Below are 14,055 nucleotides of genomic sequence, written 5' to 3'. Positions count from 1 at the left end.
CAGCTGTGTGCAGGTGGCAGCGGCAGCAGTATGGGGCAACTGAGCGGGAGGGCTGGGAGGCTGCCCGCTCAGACCGCCCCTCGCTGCCACTGCCAGCACATGCTCCTGGCTGGGTGCAGCAGCTGTGGGCCAGGCGCAGCAGGTGGCCAGGGCAGCACATGGGTGGCTTACCAGCCCTCTTGCTCAGCCACCAGCGCTACCATTGCCAGCTGTACTGTGGGGTAATAATAACACCGACTTTGTTCACTGCTCTGTGACTTCAAGAGCCCCTGGTTCCATTATCAAGCACTGAACCAACAACCGTTTTGTTCACATTTTACAGTCAACATGCATACCTGAATACATCATCATCATCACCATCATTTATTATTACAGTACCAATATACAAAAATTATGTTACCAAACCACTTATCAATAAAAAGAAAACCATCAGTTTTTAAAGAACTTTTAAAATACATTTTATGCCTTTTAAAAATTAATGTACAGAATCTGACTACTTGCCATGTGATCACGTGGTTTTTATTAGCTAAGAGCCAGCAGAGCTTTGCTTTATTTGTAGTTATATGACTGGGAATCCTATCTAATAGTGGAGTAATAATTTTTAAATGAACCTCTCCATAGAATGGTCAACTGAAGAACATGTGCTCTGCAGACTCTACCTCTCCCAAAGGTTCCCTCAACAACTGCTGATGGAAAAGCTTGTCAGAAAGAGCGAACATGCATTCACTTTACAATTAGAGTCCAGTATCTGGATAAATGTGCCATTTAAATCATATGTTCAGCTGTACATGCATTGAATGTAACGTGAGAATTTCTCTACATTTTAGTATATTGGCCCCTGGCCCCAGGGAGGCCCGTTTAGCGTTGACCAGAGCCAGGGCCTTTTCAGTCCTGGCTCCAACCTGGTGAAATGCTCTGTCTAAAGAGATCAGGGCCTGGCCAGATTTGCTATCCTTCCGCCGGGCAAGTAAGACAGAGCTGTTCCGCCAGGCATATGGTTGATGCTCTGGGCTTCCCTACCGGCCACCTAGAGAAAGCTGTGCCCCTACAAAGGGATATCTACCACCTAGCCTTTGCCATATATTTCTGGAGGTGGTTGGGTGGTGGTTGCTGGTGAAATCTGCTGCCATATGTTTTTCCAAACCTGCTGCTGTATTGCTTGCTGTGTGTATTCTTTTTTGAATATTTAATATGTTTTATTAGTTTTAAAGATATTGTATTTTATATTATTCTATTAATTGGAATCCACCCTGAGCCTGCTGGTGCGGGGAGGGTGGAATACAAATCGAATAAAATGAATAAATAAATCGATAATTTTTTCTGTTATTCTTTTTCTTATATATAAACTTTAATTTTAAAAAGAATGAAACATGACAATTACTTAGTGCACGTATAAAGAAAAATCAAGTGTACACTATAAATTGTATGCACATCCACAATAGCATGGGAGCAGGGCTTTTGTGAAAAGGTGATGGACCCAGCACTATTCAGTTTCATTATTACCCCCTCCACCACCCCTCCGATTTTTAAAAATTTACTGTCAACCTCTTTTTGTATCCTCTCTCCACGTACCGTGTGGACTGGGCTTGTGCCAGCATTCAGGGCCGTTGCTGCTAGTCCAGTCCTGAAAAAAACCCTTTAGCCAGGCTGAGCTGTGAATCCTTTTCCTGCCACCCCCCCCCCCCCCTGGTGCACTGGACCTCCAGTTGTTCTCCCTGAATTCTACAACAAACATGTCAGTTCCACAATAACAAAGAGATCGAATATTCACTAATATTCCAGTCAATATTCTCATTCACTTCCATTATAATATTACCAGGGGGGAAAACAAATCCATTTTTAGATCAGTTAATGTCTGAATACACTTTCCTAATATTTACCAACCTGACAAAGCTCTCTCTCATTTCTAAATCAAAACCTAAACCCCATTTAGAGTGAGCAAAACTTGTTAGTTGAAAATGAAATTTGTAAGCCTGCCTACCTCCCCCATAACTGTCTGTTACCTTGGAAACGAGAAACCTATTGTGTGGAATCCCCCAATTTGCATGTTCATTAGTCTGTTGCTAAGCAGAATTAGGGTGACTCAGCTCTGCGGTATGAGGTAATTCCTAGTCAGGCTGACCCGGAAATGATGATTCCATATTCTTCCCACTGCTTTCATTAGAATTGGAAAAGGAAAATCTTGTCAAGGCGAACTTCCGTGATTGGCCAGGGATCCTGATGGTGTTTTGTCATCTTCTGGGCATGGAGCAGGGGTCACTGGGAATATGTGTGTGGAGGGGCGGTAGATGAGAATTTTCTGCACTGTGCAGAGGGTTGGACTAGATGACCCTGGAGTTCCCTTCTAACCCTATGATTCTATGATTCTACATCGTGGCAATATGTATAGATCTGATAAATGATTGTGTCACCAGAACATGCTGGTGTCCTGGAGGTGGCCAGAGTTGTAAATTGGTGCTGAACCACATGAAAGCAGTAATCACAACACTATCAAATTCAACAATATGAATGAAAAATTGTCTAGTAAATCCTGGACAATTTAACTTATGAAGAGGCTGGGGGTTTTTTTCCCTTCAAAAATTAGAGGATCTGTTTAAAAGGATGTTGATTAAGGGAAGAGGCTGGGAGATCAAATCCCTTCAGGGTGCTTGAAGGTTATCTGAAATCAGTATAACAGAACTTTAGGTAAAAGATCACCAATTATAAAAGGTATAAAAACTAGATGTCTTGTCTAATGAAGGTAATAAAAAAGCATAAACTCTGATCAATCAAAAATGGTAAGTTTATAAAAATGGACATCAATAACTGAAGCGGAAATTGCTAAAGCATAAAAGGATCAACAATCATTTATTTAAATATGTTAGAAGTAGAAAACTTCTACTTCTATATACCTATAGAAGACCTATAGACAACACAGATAAGAAAGAAGTATGGGGAAATAATGTGAACAACTAAAATATCACAAAATAATGAGCACAAGTATAACTTCTACTAATGTGTGTTTCCTGCAGTGCTCTCTCAGGGACTTACATTAGAGAGAATGAAAGGAAATTGCAGAAACACAGACCACCATATACACAGTCAATGTATTTATAGCCATAAAGGTATGATTAAAGTGCAATCATATAACACTCAAATTTCTCTCTTTTTACAATCCATAGTCTGTGCTGCTTGAAATGAGGAGAAAGTCAAACTTGGGAGTCTTTTGCCATGTGGACTCAAATTGAAATCCTGTTGCAGATAAGAAAACTAAGAATATAGCCACAATATAACTCTACAAGATTAAAATTCAGAAAACCTTTCTTTACTCCACTCTGACCTATCTCACAGTGTACAGAGCCTATAAAGTATTCCCTTCCAAGAGCTCTCTGTCAACTGCCTCAGAAGCAGGAATCTCTGAATGGCTCCATTCCACTCTCTCCTTCTTTCTTGAAGTCATCATAAAGGCCAAAAATCTCTGCTTGTTGCTAATATTAAGGTTGTACAAGCATTTAAGTTTCCTCAAGCTCCATGTTAGATTGAATATGAAATGTAGAGAAAAAAGCGAGATGTGAGGTGTTTCAGCTTCCCAGGCATATTGTAAGAATCTATTTAAAAATGTCATGAAACATCTTTTTTCCCCGTGTTCTGCTCATATTTGTGCTTAATATCCAATTTGATGAAGAGTTTTGAAATTCAAAAGCTCATCTTCACTATTTTATGGTATTTTCATTGGCTCTAATAAAGATGTTATGCTACTGTTGTATTTTTGGATTTTTGTTCCATAGACTCATGATTTTTGATGGCAATCACTTCTGGTCACTGCACCAACCTGCTTTTCAAACTATAAACACCCCTAATTTCATAACTTAATCGGCAAAAATGATCTCCACTTCATCCAAGCATAGTGGATCCATCACCTTCAGAATATTAGCCTTCCCTACCAGTATTAGATCTGTCTCGCCTGGATGTAGCAACCGCTTGTTTTTTCTTGGTTACTTGTCCATAGCCTGAAAAAATTGGTTTATTACAAAATTGACCCTATTGGCTGTCAATGTCCCAACCGGCTGATTCCACCTGTCCAAAAAAGCCTTCTGTATCGGATCAGACAAAAGTGACTGAAATACTTCTAGTATCCACTCCAGTTTCCAACCAATGAATAAGTACTGAGTGTTCTACCATACTAGCAGTGGCTCATACCTGCCTTGCATATGTGTGGTCATGGCAGGGAGTGGGTCATCCCCCTGGCCATCAGCCTGCTGGGACTTTTCCTACTGATTTTAATGGCCACTGCTGCCCATGTGATCCTCTAAGTCTTTGTGTTTCAGTTTCCAACCCCTGTAATCCATCTCGCTCCCATCTTCTGAATACACCCCCCACCTTTTTTCCCCATCCGATGGACTTGTGTCTCTGTGAGTTGATGCAGAAAGGCTCCTTGTGTATCAAACTCAGATTATTTTAATGCATTGTTATCCCCCTGATCACCGAGATAAATGAAATAGCTCTCTGGCTCAATTGACTTTAATAGAGTTACTACCGTTCCACAGCACAGTAACCAAAAGTAGCATTTTAGCCAGTTTCAACATTATTCTTGAATTAAGCTCATTGAAAAAGGCCAAATAAAGTTAACAATCAACAATTATCCAATTAAAGCAGGACAAGATCAAATGAATAAATAAGATTAAAGCTCCACTGACTATTATTAGAGCACTGGCATAATTGAATTGCAATATTCATCCACATCAGAGGCTGTAGACCGATAAGGGTTTCTGGCGAGCGGCTGGCTTAGAGGTAGCAGTTGTTTTGCTTCATCACTTCCTTCCTAAAAAAAGAACTTTCTGTCCCATTTAAATTTGTTCCTTAAAAAAAAAAAAGACAGCTTCACCGATACTGATGGCTTAGAATATTCTCTTCTCATTTGCAGAGGCCTGAGGCTACCATCTCTTTATAACCCACATTTATAAGAAATGCTTATTTCATTAGAAAAACTTCCTAAATGAAAGTTCACCTCAACCACGGAACAACTACCTGGGGAACCTTCCTTAACACCTTTTAAGAAAAGGTCGATATGGAATTTGTTTCAAGACTATGACATCCTGTCTTAGAGCAAGGAATAGGTCAAGATGACCCATTCCACAGGTTTTTTTTAACAACTCCAAGTTTATGCAATATGTATGTCTCATCTTAATCAGAAATATCATTCCCTGCATACCTGAAATAGCAGCCACTCAACTAGTTGCCATGGGTACACCTAGACATTTTTCCTACAGACCAGTTAAGCCATTTAGCTACTAACAAGTGATTCAGAGTAGAATTCATAGTGAGTGCCCCTCTTTAGGCTGTTTGTTACCATGCAGGGGAACAGTCATGGTAAATAATGAATGTGAAATGTGTTTGAGATCACATTCAGATGTTGTAATTGGGAATGGTTATTGGTCTTTTCTCTCTTTTCTAAACAATTTTATTATGGCTTGCAGTACAGCACAACTGAAAAAGAATCATATCCAAATTAATCACCTATATTTTAAACACAAGTTAAAATAAGAGTTATAGTGCTAAAATGGAGATTAGTTATTTTAAGTACAACTACCAATGGCTAAAGTAGTGACATAATTTGCAATTTCTTTAAATGTATTTCTTTAGCTATATCCAGAGCAGGAAATTAGCCAGAAAAGTAGCTGAACCAAGGTATACAAGGAAAATGGGGGAGATGGCAGAGAAGCTCAGTGAAATCTTTGTATCTGTGTTCACTGTGGAAAGTATAGGGCATGTACCTATGATACAGCCATGATTTTCAGGAAGGGAGCCTGAAGTACTGAGTCCAATTGAGGTGATGAGAGAAGTTTTAGACCTATTGAGGAAATTAAAAACCATTAAGTCTTCAATTCCTGATGGCATACATCTGAGGGTTCTGAATAGAGATGGGCACGAACCGAAATACAAACCAAAGTTCAGCACGAACCACACCAGTTCACGGTTCGTGAACCAGCAAATCGTCAGAGCCCATTTCTGATAAACCACCTTGAACTTTAGGCCAGTTTGTTTAGCTCATTTTTCAGATGGTCACTGCAGACAACCTGGAACTGATCAATCAGTTTTCTAGGCAATGGCGGGGATGGGCTTTCTGCAGATCTTCTGCTGACCCAGAAGTTACTTTTGCTGACATAGAAGGGATGTTTTCACGAAACAAATGAACTGGTTCATGAAACGGGGCCAGTTCGTGAAAATTTGTGGTTTGTGGTTCGTGAAACACAAGGAACCATGAATCGCATGGTTCATTTTTTCCCTGGTGTGTGCCCATCTCTAGTTCTGAAGGAACTCAGATACGAGACTGTTGATCTACTAACCCACATATGTAATTTATCACTAAAATCAGCCAGAAGACTGGAGAGTAACAAATGTCACACCAGTTTTTTTTTAACGGTCCAATTTTTAAAAGAGGGGAACCAGGAAATTACAGGCCTAGTAGCCTAATAGGCAAATTAATACAAACTGTAAGCAAAGATAGAATTTATAGGCACATAGAGGAACAAAGCCTGCTGGAGAAAATCAGCATGGTGGTGGTTGTGGATTTTCCGGGCTGTATAGCCGTGGCCTCTGGCCATGAAAGCCTTCGACAATAAAATCAGCATGGCTTCTGTAAAGGCAAGTCCTGCCTCACCAGGTTTTTGGAGTTCTTTGAGAAAGTGAACAAGCATGTAGATAAGGGTGACTCTTATTTACTTGGACTTTCAAAAAGCTTTTGACAAGGTTCCTCACCAAAGAATTCTTGGTAAGTTTAATAGTCATGGTATAAATGACAGGAAGCAAAGAGTAGGAATAAATAAATGGACAGTTCTTGCAATGGAGGGAAGTAAGCAATGGGGTGCTATTGGGCTTGATATTGGGGCAGGTGCTATTTAATTTGTTCATAAATGATCCGGAACTGGAAGTTACCAGTGTAGAGGATAACTTTGCAGATGACAGGAAACTGTTCAGGCTGGTGAAAACCAAAGCAGACTCTGAAGAGCTCCAGGAGGATCTCCACAAACTGGGTGAGTGTACAACAATTTGGCAAATGGAGTTCCATGTAGGCAAGAGTAAGGTGATGTGCATTAGAACAAAAACCTCCTAATTTCAAGTATATGCTAATGGGGTCGAACCTGCTGAGACTGAGAGAGAAAGAGCCTGGTGTCATAGTGAATAGCTCTATAACAGTGTCAATTCAGTGTGCCTCTACAGTGAAAAGGGCAAACTCTATGCTGGGAAATGCAGATTATTAGGAAAGGGATTGAGAATAAAACAGTTAATATTATAATGTCCCTGTATAGATCTATGGTGCGGTCTCTATTGTATATTGAGATTAACCAATTTATACTTGTAGAAACCACTCCCACTTTTACAACAACCAATACAATGTCAGCAGCTAGAATCCTTCATTTGCATGAACTATATACAAGTATCTACTTTTGAACACAGCGACTAGACTACAAAGCAACAGTTCTGATTGGCCAGCACCCAAACACCAGAAGCTTTGTAGGCCTCAGGAGCCTTCGTTCTACTCAAGCAAGTTCGGGTCACCATATCTCCAAAAGGGTATTGCAGAGGTGGAAAAAGCACTGAAGAGGGCAACCAAGATGATTAGGGGTTGGGAATACCTTTGCTAAGAGGGAAGGCTGAATATTAGAAAAGAGATGACTGAGGTAGGACATTTATTTATTTATTTATTTATTTATTTATTTATTTATTTATTTATTTATTTATTTATTTATTTATTTATTTATGTATGTCATTTATAGTCAGCCTTTTTCACTGATACTCCAGGCAAATTACATAGTGTGAGATTATTAAAATCAGTATCAAGGACATTTCTATACCATGTCAAGGACATTTCCATCAACAAGGCCATAGGATAAATAAATACAAGTTTACAAAGACATAGCATTAGCAAGGATCCAATATAGAGTTGAAGAATTGCTGAAACAGAATGTAATCAATTCTAGGACTGACATTAGACAACATGAAGTACAAGGAGTGTATAGGAGTACATATTTAAACAACAGATAATATGTAAGGTAACATAGTGGTGAAGTCTATGGTCCCTAACTCATTAACGAAGTATCTGAGACCCCCTCCCTACAATACTGCCCTCCTGTCTGAGTAAAAAGCTTTTTTGAATAATTCAGTTTTGCATTGTTTGTGGAAAGCCAGGAGAGTAGGGGATCTCCTAACCTTCTGACATGATAAGAGACTTATAAAATTATGCACAGGGTAGACAAGGTGGACAGAGAGAACTCCCAGGGCATCCAGTGAAGCTAATGAGTAGTAGATTCAGGACAGACAAAAGGATTTTTTTTTTTACACAAGTGATTAAGATGTGAAATACACTGCCAGAGGATATAGTGATGGGCACAGACATAGACAGCTTTAAAAGGGTTTGGACTCAATCATGGAGGATAAGTCTATCAGTGGCTACTAGCCATGGTGACTAAAGGGAATCTCCACATTCAGAGGCAGTGAATACCAGTGCTGGGAAGCAACTAAAGGAGAAGGCCTTAACCTCTATGTCCAGTTGTTTGCCCTCCATAGCAACTCGTTGGCCGCTGTGTGAGGCAGAATGCTGGAGAAGATGGACTACAGGTGTGATCCAGAAGGAGTTTTCTTATGTTCTTAGAGGCATTCCTTCCATCAATACATTTGCTGACTTCCAGTGGGACCAAGAGGACCTTCCAGAGCTATTTCAGGTTGAGAAAACAATGAGGGGGAAATCTGAAGTCCCTTCTCTCTCTATTCCATGCACCTGATCCAAATTGGAGCCCCAGATGCTTGGGAAACAAGTTCGCCTGCACCTGACATGAGAATTCCTAGAGAAACTACATTCCCAGTAAACATACGGAAAAGGCGGTAATGAAACAGTATGCATATGTTTTGCCAACGCAGACATGAGGAAGCCTGAGGAAAAGCTGCCAGAGTTCTGTGGGTGAGTTGTACCTATAAGGACGTGTGAAAATGGCCTTATTCTCATATGACTTCCGTGATGTCAATAGACGTAGATTAATGCATAGGATTGCAGTATAAGTGACTTACCTCTTGCATCTGAAGACGTGGGGTCTACTTCATGAAATATTATGTCAGAATAAAATTTTGTTAGTCTTTAAAGTGCCTCAAAACTCCTGTTTATTTTGACTTTGCCAGGACTCCTCAGTGAACTTCATGGCTAAAGTTGGATTTGAACTCTCATTTCTGTGATCCAAGAAATCACATTGGACTGCCAACACAGTTGTAAATCTTGGAATGTCTCATTTCCTGCCCTTTTGTCCCCTTCTGTGGAGAGTGCTCTCTTATGCCCAAGGTAACTTACCGTGTTTCAGCATCTTTGCTAGAAGATTAATTTATTATGTGCCATTTGCTTTCTCACTAACATTCTAGGGATACACTGTTTGGGAAGAAAAATTTACATTCTGCTTAACCAGCCCTGTTGGGCTCTTGAAGTGCCTCGCATAAAAATAGCTTTTGCTACAATAAAACCAAAGTATAACAACTTTTAAAAGAATAATGTCTAAAACCAACAAAGACCAAATATTTAGGCCCATAAAAATACCCCTCAAGAGGCTCAAAAGTTCTCTTCCACACAAATGTCTTTGCAAGTTGTCTAGAAATGGAAAAACTGGCTGCACTCCTAAAGCAGTTGCTTAGAAATAGGTTTCACTGAAATCAATATAACAAAATTCTGAGTAAATGCATTTTGGTATCAGGGGTGCTAAAGCTTCCCCCACCTCCACTTATTTTTATGTTCATTCCCTGGTCTGGGTCAAATGTTTATCTTTCTGATTTAACGAAGGAGCCCTAAAATGACAGCCAACCATATTTTTCTTTAAAATAACTGTTTACCTCAGACAAGTGGCACCCAAAAGGACACTTCCTGCTAGCATCTTTTCCTCTTAGTAAACATATATTACAGCCTCAAATACCCAACTCTATTCTAAGCATATCTGCGTGACAGGAGCCAGGAGAAATCAGGTTGACACAGGAAGAGAGAAAATAGTGTATTCCTGTATAGATAAAATGTATAGAGAGAGATCTTCCAGGAAGCAGGAGGGGTGGTGGTGGGGGAATTATTAAAATAACAAATATTATTTTTGGATATTTTGCCCTGCATTGGTGATGTACAGTCAAATTTCAGAAAAATAGCCATGTTAGTCATTGGCAGACAAAACAACCTTAAAAACTAATTAATCATGGCATAAGCTTTTATGAGCCAGTCCACATTGTCAGATGTGCGTGCATGCATGCGCTCACACACACACACACACACGCACACAAACACACACACACACACCCATCAGCTGCAGATGGGTGGAGTAAGCAGAGAGGCTCACTTTACCAGAACACTATTCTTTAAACTGGATCTGTGCTCCGAAATGTAAAATATCCAGTCAGAATGGATTGTTATCCAAATTGGTACCAGAGCAGGGCCAGTAATACAGGTGTATACCTGGGTCCCAAAGTGGGGCAGCATTCCAAAAGAATGAGAATGAAAAATGCTCTTCAAAAAAGAAAAATCTTTATTCCTTTTGTAGAAAAATACCTTTCTGCATTGTTTTTTGGACTTGACAAGATCCCTACATTCAGTTTTAAAAGGTTTTCTCTCTCCTGTCTTAGAGCTAAACTACACGAGACGGCTGGCATGTGTACTTCACGTATTGGGTTCCCGCAAGTGTCCCTGGGAAGTGTAGTCTGACGAAGAACACCACTCACTGTAATTCTCCGCTGGGGAGAATCACCAAGGGAGGGATTCTCTCCCGGGGCTGGCTGACTGCTCTCCCCTACCTATCCCTCCCTTGCTCTTTGCAGTTGCTCTGCACTTACACTTCATGGGGCAAATAGAGTTTGCTTTTTTTGTTGTTTTAAAGATGCATCTTCCTCCTCCTCCTCCTCCTTTCCCTTATGAGGGTACTGTAATCGCTTTGACAACTTTGCAAGAAAGAGAAGAAAAAATCAGGCACAGCAGCACTGAGATGTCAGCTCAGCTGCACTGCAGGTCACCTTCCCCCCCCCCCCCAGTTCAGTTCAGGGTGATTCACATTTTTCTTCCTCTAGTAGGCAGCATGGAGAAGGGAGAAAAGAATAAATTCCACGCTGCCTACCAGAGGAAGAAAAGTGTGAATCACAACAAAAAAAGTAAGATCCATTTGCTCTGTGAAGTGCGCCTAGACCCTACATAGGGCTGACTGGAGTGGTGCTCCTGGGTCAGCAAGGCCATTTCTCCACATCCCCTATTGAGGTACAGAAAGAAGAATGGAATGCCACAGATGGAAAAAAATGGGACAGTATTGCAGTAAAACAGTTGCAAGTAATGGAACAATAAACCCTTTCTTACAAGGCTACCTGCCTATGAACTAAAACCTGGGGGAAGAGACTAGCTACCAATGAAGGAAGCTAGGGGCACTTAGGGGAAATAAAAGGAGAAAGGAAAAACATATGAGCCTGATCCCAAAGAGAGAAGGTGGCCAAGGGTCCAGTCTGGGGAGGGTGGCAAAGGGTAGATTTGGGAATTGGGGCAACCACCAGGATGTGGCAGAAGGCTCAGGAAGCAGGACCAGCTACCAGTTTGAGGAGGCTTGGAGGTTGTTTTTATGTACCCCAAGCCTGGTGCCTGTCAATGGGGGTATTGTGACTGGCTAAATTTAGAGTGGAAATGAGGATTCTCCATGGAGCTGAAGTTTAACCCTTAAATTTTATTGAAAGGTTTGAAAATGATCTGCTAACCCATGAGGGAATGGAATGTGCATGATTGCATTCGGGATGGCGTCCAGTAGGTACAGGATCTCTGCCCTGCTAAGTAATGAGGTTTTGCATTGCCTTTGGGCAAACAGGGACTTAGAAAGTTGCTTGATTGTGTAAGGTTAGGAGCTTAGAGTCTTTGACATGCTCAGAGGCTTTTTGTTATTGTCCTGCAAAACCTGTGTGATAAAAAAAACAAATTTAGAGAGGATATGGAATCTTGATGGAGGCTTGATTAGTGTAGGCAATTGGGCTGTTCCTGTCCAGGAGCAATCTGGGAAAACCTGTTGCTTTTCCAGGAACCCTGATTCTGAATGCAAACTCCTAGCAGTGCATAGCCAGGTGTTTTATAGGTGCATGGTTCTAAGGATCCAGCTGTTGATGAACTACCAAAGTATGATGCATCTGAATGATGTACATAAGCCTGTAAGAGGGAGAATTGTACACTTTCATGTCTATCTTTGCCACTACAGCTGACAGAGCAGTGTTTTCCTTTCAGTGCAATCCTAAGATTACTTTCTGGGGAGTAAGACACATTGTGGACTTAACTAGGAATCTGAGTAGACCTGCTTAGGATTGCTATCTGAGTTTCCCAAACCAGTAAGACCAGAACAATGATACTTGGCTCTAGACATAATAACAAAATCCATGTAATTACCTTTATTAGAATCAACTAAGTTGACATAAAGGACTCTGCAAGCTTGTTCCTGTTTTTTTTTTTAAAAGAGAGAGTTTCACTTATACTGATGGCTTAGAAAATTCTGTTCTCATTCACATAGGCCTGAGGCTACATTTTCTTTTTAACCCAAATTATACAATGTTTATTTCATTGAGAAAACTTCCTAAATGAAGGTCTGCTTCAGCATCAGAACCCATTCTAGAAGTGTAGTGACCCTGGAAGCATACATGTGCCCCATTTTGCTGCATGCTCTGGTGGTTCCTGGCCCGCCCCCCCCTCATTTCCCTCCACTGGCCAGGTGAGTGGGACTGGGGGGCAAAAAGTAGGGGAGGGGCAGGGAATCTCTCACCCTTATGGGGTGGGGGATGGCATCTCTAGCTGATCTAGTTGGGCTCCTCTTATGTTCTTATGAGATCCCTATTTTAAGATAGGAGTGTCACCACACCATAGCTGAAGCTTTGCTTCAGAATGCATGCAGGATAGTTGAGTTCCATGGGCCAGTCTATTCCAATTATTTATGTTCAATGCAACAGAATACAAAAAATCAATGAACTGAGCTCTATTATTCATGATTATTTTAGTTATTTTATTATTCATGGTTATTTTGAGACCATCTGAATGAACTTAGCTGTCTTCCTGGTTTGACAACATTTACAGTGCAATTCTAAGCAAAGTTACTCCAGTCAAAGCCCATTGATACCAATGGATTTAGACTGCAGTAAATCTGTTTAGGATTGCACTATTAATCCCTTAGAGGACAAGTAGAATGATGATAACAGCAGTTTTCCCTCTTATCAGTGTAGAATAGCTGTCTTCAGTGTGGGAATTATCCAAATTCTCTGGTGAGACACTAGAGGTACTGAGTCGTTGCTTGACAGCTGTTGTTAATCGGCTGAAAGTAAACAAATTGAAACTGAACCAAGGCAAGATGGATGTGATGCTGGTTTGAAAAGCAAAGATCTTGCATCTGAACTTTGATGGGGTTCAGTTGACCCTGGCTTACTCAGTTAAGAGCCTATGGGTTATACTAGACTCAGCACTGCTACTAGTGAAGTAAGTAATTGCAGCTGCAGAAAAGACCTTATCCCAACTCAGACTAGCCTGGAAGATAGCCCCTATCTTGACCCAGCCAATCCAGCCACCTAGATTCATGCCAGAGTAACATCAAGAGTAAACTACTGTCTACATAGGTCTCCCCTCAAAGTCGGCATGGAGACCCCAGCTAGTGCAGAACACTGCAGCAAGTTTACTCTTGGGAGCTAGATGGAGCATGCATATCACTCGCATTCTGCAGTCACTCCATTGGCTTCCCATCAGTTACTAGGCTCAGTTCAAAATGATGACTATCACATTCAAAGCCCTTCATGGTCTTGGCCTCTTATATCTGTGCAACCGCCTCTCCCACTATGCTCCACCACAGCATCTTTGCTCATCTGATCAGGGCCTTCTGCAGGTGGAACCCTGCACATGAGCACAATCAGCAGCAATCCATACACACATTCTCTGTGGTGGCTTTACTTTATCGAACGGCCTACCTGAAGAGCTCAGGAAATCTCCCACTCTCCTGGCTTTCTGCAAACTATGCAAAACTGAATTATTCAGGAGGGTTTCCTACCCAGATTATAGGGCTGTGA

Source organism: Eublepharis macularius, chromosome 7 (genome assembly GCF_028583425.1).
Source record: "Eublepharis macularius isolate TG4126 chromosome 7, MPM_Emac_v1.0, whole genome shotgun sequence".
Taxonomy (NCBI): domain Eukaryota; kingdom Metazoa; phylum Chordata; class Lepidosauria; order Squamata; family Eublepharidae; genus Eublepharis; species Eublepharis macularius.
Note: the sequence above shows the minus strand (reverse complement) of the source record.